Genomic DNA, 21,244 nt, shown 5'->3' with positions numbered 1-21,244 from the left:
ATAAGATATTTTGCCACCTCTGTTTTACTGCTATTTTGTGTAGGCTGTATTATTTAGTGTCTTTATCATAAATATTAAGATTATTACAATAAACACTCATTACTCCCATACCTAAACTTCTATTGTCTTTACTCCTGAAAAAAATCTCTTAATTTTACCCCCATCACAACTACTTAATTTATTTCATGTTATAGCTCAGATTGCTGTCTCAGAAATCCATTCATTTCACTTTTTTCCACAATAAAACATCATGCTTTCCACCGCCACCCAATATTTTTCACATTAGTCCAAAACAATGCTTCAGACCAGGACATTTATCTCCTGTTCTCATATATTCTGCTTCTAGTTTGGTATAATTGTAGATATCCAATACACTAACCAGTTCCATTATTCATCCTTGCCATCTAATCTGAGTTGGATCTTCATCTACTCCTCAATCGTTTCATTCATCTCTTTTTGTCCCATTCGTCATATTACATATTCCAAACCTCTAACCTTCTCAGTCTTACATTTCATCTTTTACACATTTACTTTTAGAAGATGTTTCAACTTCTAAACTTGTTGAGGCTAATTATGCCATCAAAAATGAGCTTCCTTTATCTCCATCTTGTCCACTTAAAAGTCTCAGCATATGTGTTATTCTTGCCCCCTTCCGATTCCAGCTACCTCTGGAAAAAAAATGGCATTCCTATTTCATACAGCTAATCTCTTTGCTCATTTCTTTTACCTTTAAAAACTTTCTCACCACTGATTCATTTTAAGTTTCTCCATCTCTACTGGATATCCTTAAGTATACTTAGGGCTTATGACTCTGTAATTTATAGCATTTTTATTTTATTTATAGCCTATTATTTTATATATTCTATTATTTCATTGTTTAATTGTGCTTTGTATATTTTTTCATTTGATCAGAAACTATTTTCTGCTGTTCTTATCCCTAGGATGTAAAGATTAGGCCATTGTTTGTTCTAAACTCCCCAATTAATCAAATTACCCAAACTTACATCTCTTTAATCAGACCCTGGCTCATATTTGTTATTTCTACCTTGACCCTTCTATTTGTCTCTATTTCAGTAAAAGCTTTTCTCCACTGAAGGAGAAGTTGTTAAAAAGAATATTTACCTAAAAGTCAAAAAACTGGAAATCAAAATGCTCTATTCTTAACATAATTTATGATTGTGTCCAATTAAGTTATTTCCTTATAAATCAAAAATACCGATAACTGCAATGTCCCATGAGGCCTTTGAAAGGGAATTTAAAAGAGTAAAATGCTGTAGAAATATATTATTTTCTAACATGACTACTTTCATAGTTATTTGTCCATTCCTTTAAAATAGTGTGTGTGTGTGTATCTCTACCTTGTCAATAAAACATATGGAGCAATAGCATTCATTGCTTCTGAGTTCTTCAGCAAATATCTCTCTACCTGACCTATGTGCATGACATACCATTTTGTACATTTTCTTTCTTAGTAGACTCCCTCCCATTTTCTCACATGCACACCAACCCAGATTTCTTATTGTATTCGTCAAACAATTTACAATTATCTGTTCCTATACCCATTTTCCACACCAGATTGGGAGCTTCCTGAAGACAAAAACAAACATTCTTTTTAAAATTCAATTTATATTCTTAGAAAATACAATAGCAAATAGTAAGTGCCAATAAATATGTGTTGAATGACCTTTAATAGGCTTAAAGCCAATATTTCAGGTATAGGGAAGAAAGTGAAAGTGTTGTTGGTGTCCAAGAGTAAAAACTCTCACTTGGGAAATGAAGCACTTTCCCATCAAGAGGGTACTAAGCTAATTATCTCCTTGCTTCCCAATAGCTCCCCAAATATCATTACAAATTCCGCCTCACTGTCCCACTGATGATCTAAGGTAAAACAAACTAAACTAGGATTTGTTTTAAATACAGTTTTTTTTTTTTCAATTTAACACCTAAATAATGAAACTGCTTCTCTCTCAAAAACAGAACAACAAGGAAAGCATCTCCTCACAGCTCAACTCCCTCCATGAGCTATAGAATGCCCACCGAAATTGTGTATGAATGCATAAAACCCTGCCGGAGGGTATATAGATTTTTTTTATCTTGATTCCCTTTGTTGTGTTTTACAAATTGTTCAAGGCCCTGTGGGCCCAGTTTTTGAGAGAAGAGAGAAGACTTTGAGTCTTTCCAAATCCTCATTTTAGAGTAGGGGGAGCCTACCAGGAGATTTCTTCAGCAAAATCTCCTTCATATTTGGCCGACTGGGGTTGCACTATCCCTGGGCTCTGGCAATCCAGTTTATAAGGCTGCCTGTGCCAGTCGAGGTTCAAAAACAAAGCTGTGGGTGGAAAAATATCCAAAAGTTTCAAAGGCAAAAGCTGCCGTCTGAAGTTTTCTAACATTTCTGTAGGAAGTAGTGAGGGAATAATGCTGAGAATACCCTGCAAATTATACAAAGGCGACTTGAAAAGCTCCAGCATGTCAGTTTTCAAAAATCCTCCTGAGGCTGCAAGACTGTGAAATTCTCATGTATGTTGATTTATGCAGTGATTTGCTTTGACCCCAGGGAAAGTTGCTTTATGGCTCGGACATCTATGCCTACCCACCTTCCCACCTATCTGCAAGAATCACCAAACAAACGTGCAAAGGGAAAATAAATGAAGAAGAAAGGGAAGCAATCATAAAAATAATAACTACTCAATTTGAAAAGTTAAAATATATTTTTTTTGTCTCCGTCTGAGCATTCCATGCATAGAGGACCACATATTCTGTCATAAACTTTCTTCAAAGCTGATTATTTTTCTATGTATGTGTATAAACTTAGATTAAAAAAAAAAAAAGACATGGACAAAATGAATGTTCCAGTAGAGACCAAGAAGCGTTTTGCCTGAACAATCTTCCCTTATCCTCTTGGCCTACCCAAATTTTAACTGTGTTTCAAACCCAGTCTAATTTGCTTACTTTCTAGAACATTTCCTAACTGTTCTATTTCACAACGTGGCCATCTTTAAAGTCCCTATATTGCTTATTATCTGAAACTCATTTTGATAAATAATCAAGTTATGACTACTTAACATTAACTGCACTTTTTATCTTTGTTATTTTAAATTTTTGACTGTGACTTACAGTGACAAGTACATTTTAAGGCTTCTTGGTCATAGGATTTAATCTTCTGTAATAGAGTTCGACTCAATTTTTTGATCTTTAATTATAGGCAGCTTTTAAGCCTCATTCTTCTCTCCTCCTTATTCTACCCTACATCAGAACTGATAAGAAAAGCCAGATGCTCTCTCCTTTGGTGCCAGTAGGAAATTCAAATCATAAAACTCCTGCTCATACACAGGAACCATCACGTGGGCCCCACCCCTTAATCATAATGAAAACCCCAATAATAACCCCAGTCTTATTTCCTTGTTCACTCTAGCTATTTCATAACATCTTGGGCAGTGCATTCTGCTCTACTCAGGGAGCCTCATTATGTAAGTTATAAACATTTTCATAATCTCTTAGTGTGTGTCTGAAAACATCTGGAAAATATATCGCTTGAGTTTATCCTCCCTATATAGAGTGATTACAATACCTTCCCTGGTATCTAGTCTGGACGATGCATAAAGAGAGTGTTCAATATTTACTTGTTTAATGCCCAACTGAATGACTTGCTTTTCCTTCATTTTTCTTTAGCAATCTGGAACCCAAATTGTGATGAGGGGGTATTAGCTAGTTATTTACCTTATTCCTCAGGTTACCCAACTGCTGAATGGACAATCAAAATAGCCTTTTGGCATTTTCTTTGAAAGGGATCATATAATAGAAAAGAAAAACTAGGGCAAATATTCAAAATGTGGGCTTCTCATTATGATACTGATTTCACTGCTCATGCCTTGTAACATGCACATGCTCAAAACCTCTTGATGCCCCTCGCCCACCTCATAGGATACCTTCCCCATAAGCTTACACTTGGCATCTGAAATTTGCATTCAGCACTCCCAGAAGCTACTGGCAATCAATTAAAGAGCAACAAGACAGAGAATATGTTTGCCATGCTGGGCATAGTCCGAATTTTGAAGTGTAGTAAAACAATTTTGCTATATAAGACTGAAGACACATGAGATGGAGACTGAGATTACTCACCTGTCTACTGCAAAAATGTATCTTTATTAATAGTCATCCTTTATATTTTATCATTTTAAAATACTAAATATACATTTGTGTATTTACTTATTCATAACCTATCTCTTTGAAAATAATTTGAAGTGTCCCTATTATTATTTTTTATAATAATATTTATTATAAAATAATATATATAAAATATATAATAAAATATATAATAAAAAATATATAAAATATATAATAAAATATATAATATTTTAGATCTTCACCCACAACCCCAGGAGATAAACAAGTCAGTTGAATTTGACACACATGACTGCTGAGAACCACAGAAGTCATGACTTGTCCAAGATCAAATTGGTAACTTTCTGGTCTTTGATTCCAAGGCAATAATCTTTCCATTACATCGCACTGTTTTCTCAGCACCAATGCCAATATAAAAATTAAGGTATGAGATGTCTGATATGTAAGTTATACAGAAAGGGTAAGTCATATAGCTACTTATTTTCTGTTCACACAATGCTTATGGCATCCAGTTCCTGTTGATATGAGTACTCTCATTACTTGGCTAAGTAGCATGAGTTTCAGTAGCTCCCTGTTGAACTGGATAAGGATGTCTCATGCAAAAACAAAAACAAAACCCTATACAAAGATTCTTATTAGAGATAAGTTCCTTCCTATTAAAAAAAAGTGTGTGTGTGTGTGTGTGTGTGTATTTCTTCTTCAGAAAGCTACAGAATTGAAATAGAGGAAGGGTGAGGAGAGGGAGAGAGGGACACACATACACACATACACACAGAAGAGAGAGAGAGAGGTAAATGGAGAAGGAAAGGGAGAGGGAAGAGAGGGAGAAGAATGGGAGAGGAAGTTTGTAGTGCTTTTTGTCTTGCCTAATGTTTATGCAAACCTCTTCCTCTCAGTTGTCTATGTGATGGAGATTGATATGAGTGACTGAAGTAATCCTAAATCAAACCTAAAAACAAAAATTAACAACAAAAAAATATGTGTTTTTGATCTGGGTCACTTAATAACTTAATATAAATATATTTCACAATCAGCAGAAGAAGTTACATTACATTAATTCCCAGGATAGGAAGTCTATCTGATTGGTAAATTTGTTGACAGGGGTATGCAAACATCCTAGATTAGATAAATCAACTTGAAATGATTTCAGTGTTTTCTGGTAATCAGGTAAACCACGTTCTGGGTAAACACTATATCCTTAGATTTATATCAACTCCCTGGGGGTTACAGATCAAAAGGCAGATACCAACTCTCTCTTGGCTATTACTCTGGTATCCAACCATCTTGTCCTCCTTTACACTGAACTCATCTGGCCACCATCTACTGCCCATAGCTAGAAACTATCTTCCCTGCTCAGTGTATGCACTGGACTGGTTCATGCTTTGGAGCAGTTGGTTCATGATAATGATAATGATTTAGATTGCAGTGGGCAGTAAATATAAAATTTTTGATCATTAAGTGGCTCCATGAGGGTAGGAGATTGTTTACTGTGTGGGGAAAGGAAGGTGATTGAACCATGCCAAAAAGTACATGCAAAGAAAATGAGAACCGAAAACAATAAAACAATGGGTTTTATTCCGGAATGGCAACACTGGCTAAAAAGCAAAAGGAAAGAATAAAAAACTTGATTCCTTGGCAGAAAAATTACATGTATGATGTAAATATGATAAAGCCAACACATTTCAAAATGATACAAGGAGTGAATTACAGAACTCTTCTTGGGTCAATGTTTTGACTATAATAAAGGCAGGAATAACCAGAGACTGCTGAATCTACTAGCCGTAATCATTAGATTATGGTCTCTTTATTTGGAAGGAAAACTATACATTTTTAAAACTATGATTATTCAGATAGACCATGTATTTTGTTGTCCTACCTATAGAAAGGTTATATTTGCAAAGGATATTAGATTAAGTGATATGGCAAATGTGACTGATAAAATGGAAAAAAAAAAAAACAACTAATAAACCAGATCCTTGATCTGTTTCCAGATCTGAAATGCTGAAATATAAAGCTAGAAAAATTACATTTTTTTACATTTTCTGCATTTCGCTTTCCTTCCTAATGTGACTCTAACATCTGTTAGCATATGGTTATTTCATACCCATGAATCACCAGGGCCTTACATGTAGAAGATGCCCAGTAAATGTCTACAGGTGACAATGCTGTCAGATACAACTTTTTGGATTAAGTTTACTAATAATCTTCAGGACTGCAAGGATTCCATTCATCATCAATAGATGTGGCAGATTTAGGAAAAATTCCTTTGCAGCCAAAGGAACCAGCTTCTACTCAGGATGTAACCTCAAGACCCAGTGATACATTTTCAGAGGAGAATTTTAAAGCTGTCTTTGCTATTTCAGAATTCCAAAGTAAATACTCAGAGAAACATCTCATTTTAAGGAACACCTGCCCCCTAACCTTTCTTAGAATCTAGCAATTGGGGATGTTCCAGCACATCCATCTAAGCTACTAGTTCTCAAAAATGCAGTGCTTCTCAGAAATGCAGATTACTGACCCCACAGCAGGAGACCATGAAGAATCTGCTCAAGGTGAGTCTGATGTGAGTAATTCATGCTGAAACAAACATCAATCGAATCTCTTTATAAGTCTCTTTGAATCACTGGGGCAATTAGAAAAATCATAACACTACTGTCCAACCCAAAGATTCTAATTTAATCGGCTCATGGAGCACTCCTCCCATCATCTTTTTAAAAGCCCCTAAGGTGGTTCTAAAAGGCAGTGAGGGTTGAGAATAATTTCCCTGAATGTCCATGCTTTCTGACAGCCAGCACTATCTCTCTGGAAAGAATTTCATTACCTAAAACCCAGCAATGTCTATCTCTGTGGAATCAACACTCTTAATTGGGTACGTGCTTAAATAATGAAAGACAACTTCATGGAAAGGGGCTGCTGAGGTGTAAGGTGCCCCCAGGAGAAAGCAGCCTTGAGAATCCAGCCTCCTCTATCACAAATTAAGCCCTGGGGAACTAGTGTGACTGTTGTCCTTGATCTAACTACGTGTACCCTCTTCTGCCACCACTGAATGATCCTAGGCCTGCTGACAACACCCCTGACCTTCCTACTTTCTGTTATCTTTGTCTCCAGGGCTTCATCTTTGCACAAATTCAGGAGGACCATTAAATTATGTAGTCCCAAAGGTTCTAATCAAGCAGTGGGCTTTTTTTTTTTTTAACCTCCTATACTAGTCCTCTCAAGCTTTTACTTAGAAATTCTAACCTCCTTAGCAGGTCTCCCACAGGTTATTGAACCCATCTTGTCTGAGTCCACCAGGGGAGGGAAGGCTGGCCAGTCTTTGCCCCTTCCTCTAACTTTGCTTGACCGACCATAAATCAGGTCATCCCTCCTTCACACCTAAACTACTGCTAATATATCTAAACTTGTCCCTTTGACTTCGACTTCTCTTCCAACCTACATCTTTTTCCATTAGTCAAACTTATTAAAACACTACCTTTTATTACATCTCTAGGTTTCTCAAAAATCACTGAGGCCCTGTTTAACTATATATGCTAAAGTCACACTCTCTTTGTAGCCTGAAAGTTGATACTCCTTTTATGCAGACTCATTCTGTTCTTCCAACCAAGACTTTCCTGAAAAAACTGTGGCCTCATTCCTACTGTCCATCAGAAACACTGAGGTTCATCTTTCCTCACTCACATGTTTGCCCCTTGAAGAACATTCCTTCCCTTGTGCCTGATAGAGTGTTACTAACCCTTCAAGACTCTGGTCATGGTCCACCTGCTCTATAACACCTCTGATCCCATTTGCCCCCAGTGACTTTTTAAGTCAAATAACACTTGTTTTCTTACCATTTATTTGACTTCTAATACTGTATTCTGTGTTCAGTTCTCTGGACTTGGCCCTAGTGATTTGCTTGATCCAATGTTTTGTTGGCACTAATATATACTGAGGAAGAAATTTCTAACTCACTAATTGGCAAAGACTATATAAAAGTTAAGCCAAGGGGCGCCTGGGTGGCTCAGTCGGTTAAGCGTCTGCCTTCGGCTCGGGTCGTGATCCTGGGGTCCTGGGATCGGGCCCCGCATCCGGCTCCCTGCTCAGCGGAGAGCCTGCTTCTCCCTCTCCCTCTGCCTGCCACTCTGCCTACTTGTGATCTCTATCTATCTGTCAAATAAATAAATAAATAAATCTTTAAAAAAAAAAAAAAAAGTTAAGCCAAATAAAGTTCTGGGGACACTTGTAGTTAAAGCTAAAAGAAAATGTTATGGCTGTATGATAATATATTTTCATCTGTTATTATTCAAGGCCCAAATGGAGAGTCTAACCAGGAAATGTGTTTTTCTAAACAAAGGAAGCTGACCTCATGCAATTACCTTTCCTCTCTCTATGCCCACACTGGGCCCAAGGAGATGTCTGAGTTCAAACACACAAAAAGTGCTTTGAAATGTCACTTGTTCACATCTGAGAAAATACTGCCTTCTTTGCCCCCTACCAGTGTAATCAACTGTAATTTCAAATCAATATCTTGCCTCACCACAGATTGCTTTGTGCATCCAGTCTTCTTCTTGTTCTTTTTCTGCCTCATTACTTATCTCCTTCACCTACTGATATTAGTTGCTCCAGATACTAATGCAATTTTCCTGGCAGTGTAAAGTAGATTCAGCTACTTGACAGTCAGATCTGAGTTTTCCAGCATGTTATAGAAAACATTTATTTTCTGGTTATTTGTTCTAGACTTTCAAGTACATTATTAAACTCAGAAAATAGGGACTCATCTTCATATTGAGGTGGGGATGCTGCTCTAGATTAAAAGATTTCCACTGATCCCCCATGGAGTCATTTCAGGGTGAAAGAGTATCTAACTCTACCATTTTAGGACATACTGGGGATAAGTTGAAAAAAGGATTATCTTTTGCTAAATTGATTTTCTGCATTTGCATTATTTACTATTGTCTAAATATGTATGGAAACAGTGCCTTTCCTTCCTTGAAAATTTTCTCATCCACTTCTCAAGTTTTATTGTGGTCTTGAGGTAATTTGGCATTTCTTAACACTGATATTGTCTTTCCTGAGATAAGTTCTTCCTTTTCCTCCATATAACCAAATCCTACCTCTCAACAAGATCAGCTCAGTCCTGCCTCCTTCATGAAGTTTTCCCTGATTACTCCACCTTTCATTCATTTTTTCCTTATCACAAACTCTGTAGTTATTATGGGTCTTCTCTCAATCCCAGGGTTTAACATTTGATCATGCTGCCTTATCTTGTTCTCTGTCACATACTTTGTCTGTTTTTCCATCTGAACTATGTTTTGCTTATCCAATCATCAGTCACAATTCTGTCAAATCAGTATCTGTTGACTTTGTGCATTGGTACATAGCTCTATAGTTATTATACTAAATTAGCATTATTATGCTTTATATTTATTTCATGCCCCTTAAATAAATAGTAAGCTCACTGAAGGCATAAATTTATTTCTTAAATATCTCCTCAATCCTACTGATTTTTCTTTCCCTCCACTGCTCTACCTTCATCTAGACTACATCATCTCTCATCATGAGAATCACAACAGCCTTCTAGAAGGTTTACCTATACCTATCTCCTATATTCCCCATCTTGTCTCTGGAGGAAAATTCAGAAACAAATTTCACTCTACTCCCTTCCGGTTTAAAACACTTGATGGACAACATGAATGAAACTTGAACACATTCTAAGTAAAATAAGTCAGACACAAAAGGACAAATATTGTATGATCCACTTATATGAGGACCTAAGGTAGGCAATTTAATAAAGACAGAAAGTAGAATGGAAATTGCCAGGGGATGAGGGAAGGAGGGAATGGAGAGTTACTATTTAATGGGTACAGAGTTTCTGCTTGGGATGATGACAATGTTCTGAAATGGATAGTGTTGGTTGTACAACATTGTGAATCTGCTTAATGCTACTGGAATGCACACTTAAAAATGGTTAGAATGCCAAATTTTATGTTATATGTACTTTATCACAATATAAGTTTATTAAATAATTAATTAACAATAACAAAAAACTCAGAGGTCTTCCCAAACTTTTAGGATAAAGAACATACACCTTGTCATAACCTTAAACCCTGGATGGACTGGGCTCTATGTACCTTTACAGTCACCCTCCATCTCTATACTAAAGAGTCTGTGGATCACTTCTAGTCTGTCAAATATGCCTTGCTCCTTTCCATCAAAGAACCTTGCCACATAATGCTATTTCTGGAACACTGCAAACAGCACTGTTCTGAACACTGCCAGCTCTGTGGTAGCCAGCACAAATCACTGTTCCATTAGTACTATCTCAAAGAAGTCTTTCTTGAGCACCCATTCCAGATTAAACCCCTCTATGACCCACACTTTGAGCACCATGTCACTTCCCTTTGTAGCCCTGGTTACAGCTGTAATTGCATTTTCACTGGTGTACTATCAGTACCAATACCATTGAGTACTGACTGATTCTTCCCCTAGACGGTGAGTGTCAAAGAATGGTAGAGATATCTCTGATTTTGCTTCCAGTGTAGTGTCTGCCATATGGCAGAAGCTCATTAAATATATATTAAATGAGTGAAGCCAAAGATTTTATCATGTGCTCCTTCTTTTTTTCTGTGGAAGCCCTAGCTCTTGTTGGTATGACAGCAAGTAAATCACTTTTACTGGATCTGATTTTTCAAAATATAAAATAAGATATATAGAACAATATTTTTCTTCTAACTCCTAAAAGTGAGATATAGAACTGTTTTTTGGGGGGGTAGAGTCTGCTTCTTGATCTCACTTCTCAGGCAAAAGCTACAAAGAAAAAGGGCATTCCCAGCAACTTATCTGCAACAAGAAGTTTGTGCATAAGGCACAATGCTCCCAATAGTCATAATTGTAAAGTATTAACAATGGCTACAGCAATGCCTAACACACATATTGTTTATTACATGCAAGGAACTCTTTTAGTTGTCATGACAATGTTGTCAGGTTATTGCCACTAGTAATGAGCAGAGCTAAGATTTAAATGCACAAGCTTAGATCTAAGTCTGGAAGGGAAAAACATTTATCTATGTATCTCTTTCCATTCAACAGTGTTTGGGCATATATGAAAAGAATACATAAAATGAAGCAAATGTGTTGAGAATGTTTTCTTTTTTTTTTTTAAGATTTTATTTATTTATTTGAGAAGAGAGAATGAGAGAGAGCACACGAGAGGGGTTAGGGCCAGAGGGAGAAGCAGACTCCCTGCTGAGCAGGGAGCCTGATGCGGGACTCGATCCCGGGACTCCAGGATCATGACCTGAGCCGAAGGCAGTCGCTTAACCAACTGAGCCACTCAGGCACCCAAGAATGTTTTCTAACTCACCATGTAATTCCATTGCATTTTAAAGAATTATTGCTTATCTAACTCAATTATGAATTAAACCATTGTTCAGAAATAAATATTAGAAAATATATTAAGCACCTAATATATGCCTAGCAAATGTGGGCTAGGAGTAAGGCATATACCTAATCTCTACCTTCAGTGAGCTTATAAAACAAAGCTGGACAAATTGGATTCTCACATGTGAAACAATTAGAACATACAACAATATATTGTAATATATGACCAAATGTCACATGCAAGGTACCATATATGGAAGGTTTGCAAACACAACCTATGATCTTAGTTTTATAACTTTGCCTTTGTATAATATCACATTACCTGTGCAACATGGATACATTTCTCTGTCCTTGTCTCAGTAACACTGCACAAGTATTCATGCCAAAAACTTAATTTTTAAATCCTTAATGAAAAGCACTCAACAAATATAAAAGATTGCAGGCTGGAAAATCTACTGTGGCACTTCTATTTTCTACACATCTACATTTTGAATTTTGATATCCATTCTTGCATTTCCCAAGATCAGGAAGCGGGTGGCAAGACCTTTTCCACATTTCCGAAATAAAGTCATCCACAATTAAAATGGTTTACTGGAAACAGATGGACTTCCCACAGAGATTAACCCAATTATCTTTGGTTTAAGAGCCAGAAAAAGCCATAAGACCATTATCTTACTAGACAAGAATTTTATCGTGATGCCAATCTCATTACATGAGTGAATGGAGGTGTTTAGTGATAGTTTTCCCACATAAATATTCTTAATAGATTTAGTTTTTCAAACTCTTGGCTGCTCATTATTTTCAAATGAAAGAGCTTGACAGATGAATGGTGTTGTGCATTACAGAAAGCCAGAGACTCTACTGCATGTAGTTCCCTCTGCAAAAATAAGGGAACTACCCTCAGACAGCAAGAAGAGCTTCAATACTATACATCCTCTTAAAAATATTCAAACTTGTGTTACCTGTATTTCTCTTAGGAACAAAGCTTATAGAGCTCAGATATTTTTTGTATTTGTAAAATACAAATATTTTAACATTAATAGGCCAATCCTAAAACTATTTGAAACTTTGAGGTTTCCCTTAAGTAAAGAGAATTTTTTTTAATTTTTTATTGTTATGTTAATCACCATACATTACATCATTAGTTTTAGATGTAGTGTTCCATGATTCATTGTTTGTGCATAACACCCAGTGCTCCATGCAGAACATGCCCGCTTTAATACCCATCACCAGGCTAACCCATCTTCCCACCCCCCTCCCCTCTAGAACCCTGTTTGTTTTTCAGAGTCCATCGTCTCTCATGGTTCGTGTACCCCTCCGATTTCCCCCCCTTCATTCTTCCCCTCCTGCTACCTTCTTTTTCTTTTTTTTTTTTCTTAACATATATTACATTATTTGTTTCAGAGGTACAGATCTGAGATTCAACAGTCTTGCGCAATTCACAGCGCTTACCAGAGCACATACCCTCCCCAGTGTCTATCACCCAGTCACCCCATCCTTCCCACCCCACCCCCCACTCCAGCAACCCTCAGTTTGTTTCCTGAGATTAAGAATTCCTCATATCAGTGAGATCATATGATACATGTCTTTCTCTGTTTGACTTATTTTGCTCAGCATAATACCCTCCAGTTCCATCCACGTCGTTGCAAATGGCAAGATCTCATTCCTTTTGATGGCTGCATAATATTCCATTGTATATATATACCACATCTTCTTTATCCATTCATCTGTTGATGGACATCTTGGCTCTAAGGAAAGAGAATTTTTGCTCCCATTTTTTTTGGAGGGTGGGGGGATGGGGCTGTGGGTGCCAATTGTTAGAAATGAAAGGCTAGGCTCATAAAGAGTATTCTTTATGTTTGTCTTCATATATTCAATAAATATGCATATTTATATATCTGATCAAGTATATATGAGGTAGGAGAAAAGCCTGTGTTTCATATCAAAAGAGAGAATTGATTTGTTTTTAACATGATAAGATGAGATGACCAAGCATAAAAGAGAAGCAACTCTGCATCTAACACTGATCCTTCAGTAGGGGAACAAGAATGCACTGGCCCTTTAAGAACTAAGACATGAATAAGTTTTTGTACCATCAAGCAGCCGATTTCTAGTTGTGATAGTATTACAACAGGCAGAATTTCTATGTCAGCATTTCTAAAACTGGTGCCATTAATACAAATTACATAGAGTTTTGTAAGTACCAAATAAGATAATGCCTAAATATTTTACAAAATATAAAGTGATACTGTAAATTGTTGATGTTGTTGGAGTGATAGATAATTCTTTCCTTCCCCTCCCTCAGGGCTTGCTTATCCATTGGGTATAATAGGCACAGTGGCTAAGGTACATGACACTTTTAGGGACCAGGGAAATGTATAATTGCCATTTATTTTAAATCAGAAGAAAAATGAATATAACAATAATAAATATACAACAATGAATCTGTCCTAGGTTAGTATATTCATTTTATACCAACAGAGTCAATAAATATAATGCATATTGTTGGTCAATTGTTTTTGTTTTTTTTTTTTTATAAAATGGAGGAAGAGGCTCACAAAGGCAAACATATTTAGGGCACAAAAATGTGGGACCCTGACCTCACTCTATTTGAAAATGATTATATATATGTGAAGCAGTCCTACTTCTTTTTTTTTTTTAAAGATTTATTTATTTATTTTAGAGAGAGAGTTTATAAGCAGGGGGAGGGAGAGGGAGAGAATCTCAAGCAGACTCCCTGCTGAGCGTGGAGCCTGATATGGGGCTGAATCTCATAGTCCTGAGATCATGACCTGAGCCAAAATCAAGAGTTGGATGCTTAACCTACTGAGCCACCCAGGTGCCCCTGGAGCAGTCTCACTTCTGAACCTCTCAGAATTTGTATATTTCTTTCAGCCTGGGATGCAGAAGAGTCAGATGTGAAAATTCTACATTCACACCTGGAGTGAGGGCAGAAACACACACAAGCTTTTCCAAAAATGTAGGTTAGAAGAGTTCTCCCTAGGAAAGTCTGATGGTTCTTGTCTCTAAGTAAGAGTGGGACCAAAAGCATAATTCATTCATTCTTTTTTGAATCATGTAACTTTCTTGGAAACACTTGACCTTTCCTGGCCAAGGATTCTCCATTTGTTTGTTTGTTTAAAGTTTAAAATGAGGACTAGATAGTTAATGAGAGTTTGATTTTGATTGCTTTCTGTTTCCATGTCGGTTTTACTGGTGCTTTGAAATGAGTCTGTGAAGTTTTCCCGAAACTATCTAGTATCTGTCCACTATCTACTATCTGTCTGCTCTCTACTACCTATCCATCCATCTATTCATCTCTTTCTCTCTCTTACTCTATATGTATTTACCTATCCATGTATGTCCATCTATGATTTAACGATCTATTTTATTTTCCTGGTTTAATGTAGAGTGATACATAAGAAATAAAATAAAAAATATTGCACAATACCAAATATAGATATATTTTCTAAAAAAACTCATGTACTCCCCAAATAAAACTAAAAATTTAAAAATTTAGTGTATGTTTACATTTTTAAGGTGATAGATGAAACACATAAAATGGGTAGATATGGAAGAGATGAAAGGGGACAGAAGACACAGGAAAAAAATTAAAATATAACAAGATCAGGTTCTTACATTCTTGCATCACAAATAAATGAACACTGTATAAGTTTTAGTGTCTATACTGGGTCTTGAGAATAATAAGAGATAGTATTGTGAGTCAGAATGGGTAAGGATTACTTCAGAAAGAATGCAGAATTTGAATTATGTCTTGAAGGAGAACTGCAATATGTGGGCATAAAAGGAGAAACAAGATATGATTCATGAAAGGGAAGACCAGAGCAAAATCTGAGGGGTGGGTCAGTGTAAAGAAGGTTCGGGGGCAGTTACTAAATGTATTGCCATTCCAAGTATGAAAATGGAGCCCCAGGTACACTGTGGACAGTGAGAGTGGCATTAGAAAGGGCTTGTCATCATTGTGAAACCATAGGGCTTTTTCAAATAGAGCTTTTGTGGACAGACACATAGATAATGGGGATGTTAAAATGGGCCATGTCTCTTTTCTGAAGGAAAAGGGAAAAAAATCTGCAATCCTTCCTCTCCTCTTGCTATAACAATTCGGGGGAAGAAAAGAAGTCTATCATTCAACTGATTCCAGGGAAAAAGACAGGCAAGGTCATGTCCTCTCACACAGAGAGATACAGCTGCAGAGAGACCTGGCCTGTGATCTGCTCCCCATTAGGGTGGTGTGGCTTCTCTTAATAGGGCCCTGATCGTTTTTCAAGTAGCAAATCTGTCCAGCAGAAGGCGGTGAGCTATTGTTATCATTTATTCTGATCCATGGAACCCAGTTGATAAAAAGGTTAGAAATGCCACCTCCAGACATGTGCTACATCAGATGTGCTTAAAACTGCAATTCAGACGGAGCTCCAAATAGTTTCTGCCTCTCCTGTCATCTCTTGGGCAGGAATAATAACCTACAATAACAGCAGCCTTTTTTGCTTCTAGGTTAGTACTAAAGGAATGAATATAATTTACAACCTATTTAGAAATACACATATCTACATACAATAGCAATACAATAGGATACCTATAAAGATATTGAGCTGATCAATATGAATTAATTCAGGATATTATGAGAAATGAAATAATCAGGAAAAGGAAGTAAGAAAGAATAGACTTTTATTTAAATTTCACAGATTTTATGTTCTAGTCTCATCCTCTCATATTTTTTTTTCTTTAAAACACACTGACCTCTCCTAAACCTTAAATTATTAACTACTTAGATATATATATTCCACTGTACACAATCAATATATTTTCTAGGTATTAATTAGTATTTTCTAGTTTATAATCACATTCTCTTTCTCCCAAAACATTTCCTAAATCCAAGAACTTGTTCTATAAATTATCTTTATTATGATTCCTGGAGATAGGAATAGGCAAAAATTGAGGCCTACATAATATATTTTTCTACAATATCACATATTCATTTCATAAGAATTTATTCCTAATTTATAATGTTGTCTAGGTCCATTTAGCATGAATATTATGCTGAATTCTGCACTATCTTGTCATTCCTTGAAGAACATATACTCCAATGGCTAAGACTAGACTAATAAAGTAGAACAGAACTCTATAATGGCGCCTGGGTGGCTCAGTTGGTTAAGTGACTGCCTTCGGCTCAGGTCATGATCCTGGAGTCCCAGGATCGAGTCCCGCATCAGGCTCCCTGCTCAGCAGGGAGTCTGCTTCTCCCTCTGACCCTCTCCCCTCTCATGCTCTCTCTCTATATCTCATTCTCTCTCAAATAAATAAATAAATAAATAAAATCTTTTAAAAAAAAAAAGAACAGAACTATATAAGAGAACAGGCAATAGATTGAAGGCTTATGAAAACACACACAACCACCTGATTAACAAGAAAGCAACCAGTCTAATCAGATTGCCCAGTAAACTGACACTTTCTGATTGGTATTGTTGCTCCACAAAATGTGAATAAAGAAAGAAGCTGACAAAAGAAAAGAAATACAGAAATAAAAGAAAAAGGAAATAATGTTCTGTTGTGAGCACACAGCTTGCCCAATCTTGGACACATTCTCTATTTCTGCAGAGATGTGAATTGGATGTTATAAGCACTAATCCTCAATCCCAATGGGGTCTTTGGTCAACTAGGATTCAGTTACCTTAGGTAGACTGGTCAACCAAGGCCTCACAATGAAATCAGATTCTTGAGGGAAGAATATACAAAACAATAGTTGAAATCCAGTTTAAACAAACAAGTAACACAAGCCCCAAACAAACCAAAACGATATAAACAAGACAAGGGCAGCCAGCAAGTAAAAACATTGAAAATGATAAATAGGGTGGAAACAGATACTCATTCATATATACAAGAACTGGATACCAACCTGTGATGTCTGCCTAACGGTGAAGAATTTTCTTTCTCAGGAGCTGGATCCGGCTAATACACCCTAAGGAATTTTCTGGAACAGAAGCTTCCATGTTTCTGACTCCATGGTTTTGTTGGTGATGGGGGTAGTGGTAGCTTGTGTGGTTTGTTTTGTTTGTTATTTCTTATTGTTTTTATTTTTTATTTTTATTTTATATCTGGCTGTTAGAATTCTGTATTGTGGGATTCTACTTCCAGAATGTTAGAGGGCAGAACACCCAGCATGGAAGTGATGTTGGACGCTAAGGAGCTTTCAGATGCCAGTTGATATAATCCCTGAAGGTTTTATTAGTTTCCACAGGAAGTCAGTCAATTCCTACATTATTCTGGCTTACCTCCAGTGGTATATGCTAGAATAATACAGGATTATGCCAGTTAGGTTATATATAAGATTTAATCACTTAACCATGGTAAAGCACTGTGAATGCAAACTAGAAACCTATTATGATAGGTTTGTATTGAGTGGGTAGCCATGGAAATAATAAAGGAAGGAAGAGACTGTATATACCCCCAAGTTATAATGAGAATATTTGATACTGTTTTTCTTTTTTTGTGAGTGTTTAAGGAAACATACAGGAAGTAGTAAATCCAAGGTTTAGGGCTGAGACAACCTGGAGAAAGCCAACAACAATGACTGAGGAAAATCAAGAAGAGCTGATATGTTCAGAATATAAGCAATTCTGTCGTGTGATTGATGTCAAACTAAGAGATACAAAAATACACTGGGAATGAAGCTTAAGAAATTACAATGGGAATGGAAATTTTGAAGAAAATTTAGAAAAAAAATTATAAAGAAAGCTAAATTTGATCAGATATGTGAAAGAAGGAAACTTGATATGCAGCTTGAAAGTTACGTAAAACTCATGTATGCTGTCTTAGAGTCAGAAGTGAACCAAGCTTATTAGGGACTGGGAGTCACAGTATTCTTCACTATAAACTTTTCCTTCATTGAATCCTTTACCGAATCAAAACTGGAGTAAAGAGAGATAGAGACAAGACCTAGTCAGTAAGGAGATGATAGTAAGAAGAGAGCCTCCATGGTCTGATGAGGAGATTGTTCTGTATGAAAACCTAGAAATGCCTAAATCATTAGCAAAGTTAAAAACTAAAGTCATCAAATAACATATAATTTTTCCATTTTGTGTGTTGGATGAAGGGGAGAGAGACAGGAGCTTTGTAAATGGCTATGAAATAAATTAAAATTTTGTTACATATTAGGTATACTTTTTAAAATTTATATGACTAGTTATACCATATTAATAAATGTTTTCCATAAAAAGTGAGACACATAGTCCTGGGGTCAGAAGAAAGCATCAAAACAAATATTTCTGAGTTAGATTCTTGGCTTTACCAATGACACCTTCTACTACCTTGGAAAAGTCATGTAGATGGCTGGCCTCCATTTGTGACAAGGTAATAAGAACAATAATACATACTTAGAAAACTCTCATGAGTGTTTGAAGAACTAATTAGCTAATATTTGCCAAGTACTTTGAAGATGGGAAGTGCTAAATAGTATTACTATGCCATGCTTGTTGAAAACTAATGAGCTCAGAGGGAGATGGTCCCACCAAATATAAGCTTTCTAGAAACAGCATAGCATCCTTCCTCCTCCCCAAGTAGGAGATGAGAATAACATGCATAAATCATCTCATCAACCACCTGAAACATGGTAGGTGCCCCTGAAATTGTAGCAATTATCACCATCACCATCACTACCCTCATCACCTTGCTCTGCAATCAATGTCCTACTGATGCTGGAATTTGTGTGAATCCAGCTGTTGAAATAATCAATAAGGTATGCAAGAAAAAGAGCAATATTTTTTGAAAACCGAAAAAAGTCTTTAATAAATCAACTCATTTTATCTCAATAATACTTAATAAATTTATCGTTTTCTACACTTAGAATCCAGAGTTCTGACTGACAGGGGTAATTGACATCTATGTTGGCATTCTACAGATACAGCCTGTGGCATATTTTATTCTATAGCCCATATCATTTTGGTAAGATTTTAAAGTACTTTAGGAATTAGGTCTATATTGCTATGTCCATCACTTTAGAAGAGTGTGGACCTGAACTCCTGCACAAAGTGCAATGCACAAAGTGAAGAAAAACAGATTACTGGTGCTGGGAGATTCCAAAATCTCCAGACTGTAAGCCCCATCTGAGGACTGATCAAATCAGACATTGTGTTGATTACTGACCACCGATTTTTTTCTCTCTCACAATCTGGCTCCCTCTTCCACTATTCAAGACACTCACTGTCTGTTTTTTGAAGCTTACAATACCCTTAGGTGTAAAATATATTTTTCTCTTTTTTTCTAATTTGCCATCATTCTCAATCTTCCTGTGCCCTTAAACATATCTTTTTTTATTTCTTTCTCTGACATTTTTGTTTCTATCCCCTTTCCTTCTCTGTTTCTTCCCATGCTTTAATATATACATTTCCTAAATATCTATCCCTGCTCCATTTTTTGTCCTTCCGCACTGACTATATAAAAAATATAATCCATTCTTAAAAACTTAAACTCACCTCTATGGGAAATGCTACAACACTAAGCTATTTCTTGAACTACATTCTAATATTCCACAAGAACTCTTTATCTAGGACACTTTGCAAACTTTTTCAACTCAATACATTTAAGAGCGAATATATAATTTTTACCTACAAACTCTTGCTTGCACATTCCTTTTCTATATAATGACACAACACTCCTTCCAGGATCTCAGATTTATTTATTTATTTTTAAAAAGATTTTATTTATTTATTTGAGAGAGAGAATGAGATAGAGAGAGCATGAGAGGGGGGAGGATCAGAGGGAGAAGCAGACTCCCTGCTGAGCAGGGAGCCTGATGCAGGACTCAATCCCAGGACTCCAGGATCATGACCTGAGCGAAAAGGCAGTCACTTAACCAACTGAGCCACCCAGGCTCCCAGGATCTCAGATTTAAACTCTCATCTTTGTATCATTTGATTTTTCCCTCCCCTTCTCTATAACTTTGTCTCCAATTCAATACCTTCAGCCTTCCTAAAATATCTCCCACTCATTGTCTGCTTTCCATTTTAACCACCTGCGTAACATTATCACCTCTTTTTTACTTGCGTCGTTTCGGTGGTTTCCTGACTGGTAAATCTACTTCCAATCACTGTGTAGTTCTATTTATCTTATGCTTTGTTCCCATATTAATCTTCCTCAACGGGGAACTTTTTTTTTTTTTTTAAGATTTTTTTTTTAATTTATTTTACAGAGAGAGCAAGAGAGCACAAGCAGGGGGAACAGTAGAGGGAGAGGGAGAAGCAGGCTCCCCGCCCAGCAGGGAGCCCGATGCGGGGCTCGATCCTAGGACCCTGGGATCATGACCTGAGCCGAAGGCAAACGCTTAACCATCTGAGCCACCCAGGCGCCCCCTCAATGGGGAACTTTAACTGTATTGTTCCTTCTGGCTCAAAAATGCCGTGGGCTTCTATTACCTTTGTTCTTAATTTGCCTTCCATATACCCTTTGCTCTAGCCAAACTAAACTCTTTTCTGTATCCTGGAACTCCTCAGGGTTGTGGCCATTCTGTGCTTTTCTCTTGGTGTTCTACCTTCTTAGAATTTTCTATCCTCTTCTCTCTCTACATCTCAATTCATATTCATTCTTCAAGGTCATGCTCAAGAGCCACCCTCCCTGAAAGTCTACCATATCTACTCATTGGGAAATAATGACTCTTTCTTCTAAAAAGCCTGCTGGGTAGCCTTGGCTATTCTAATGTAACCACAGTAGTAAATGTCCTTAGTCTCTTTTGAGAGATTGGGAGGGG

This window comes from Neomonachus schauinslandi, chromosome 14 (genome assembly GCF_002201575.2).
Source record: "Neomonachus schauinslandi chromosome 14, ASM220157v2, whole genome shotgun sequence".
NCBI classification, from domain to species: domain Eukaryota; kingdom Metazoa; phylum Chordata; class Mammalia; order Carnivora; family Phocidae; genus Neomonachus; species Neomonachus schauinslandi.
The sequence above is the reverse complement of the archived record's forward strand: the minus strand, read 5'-3'. Positions refer to the sequence as shown.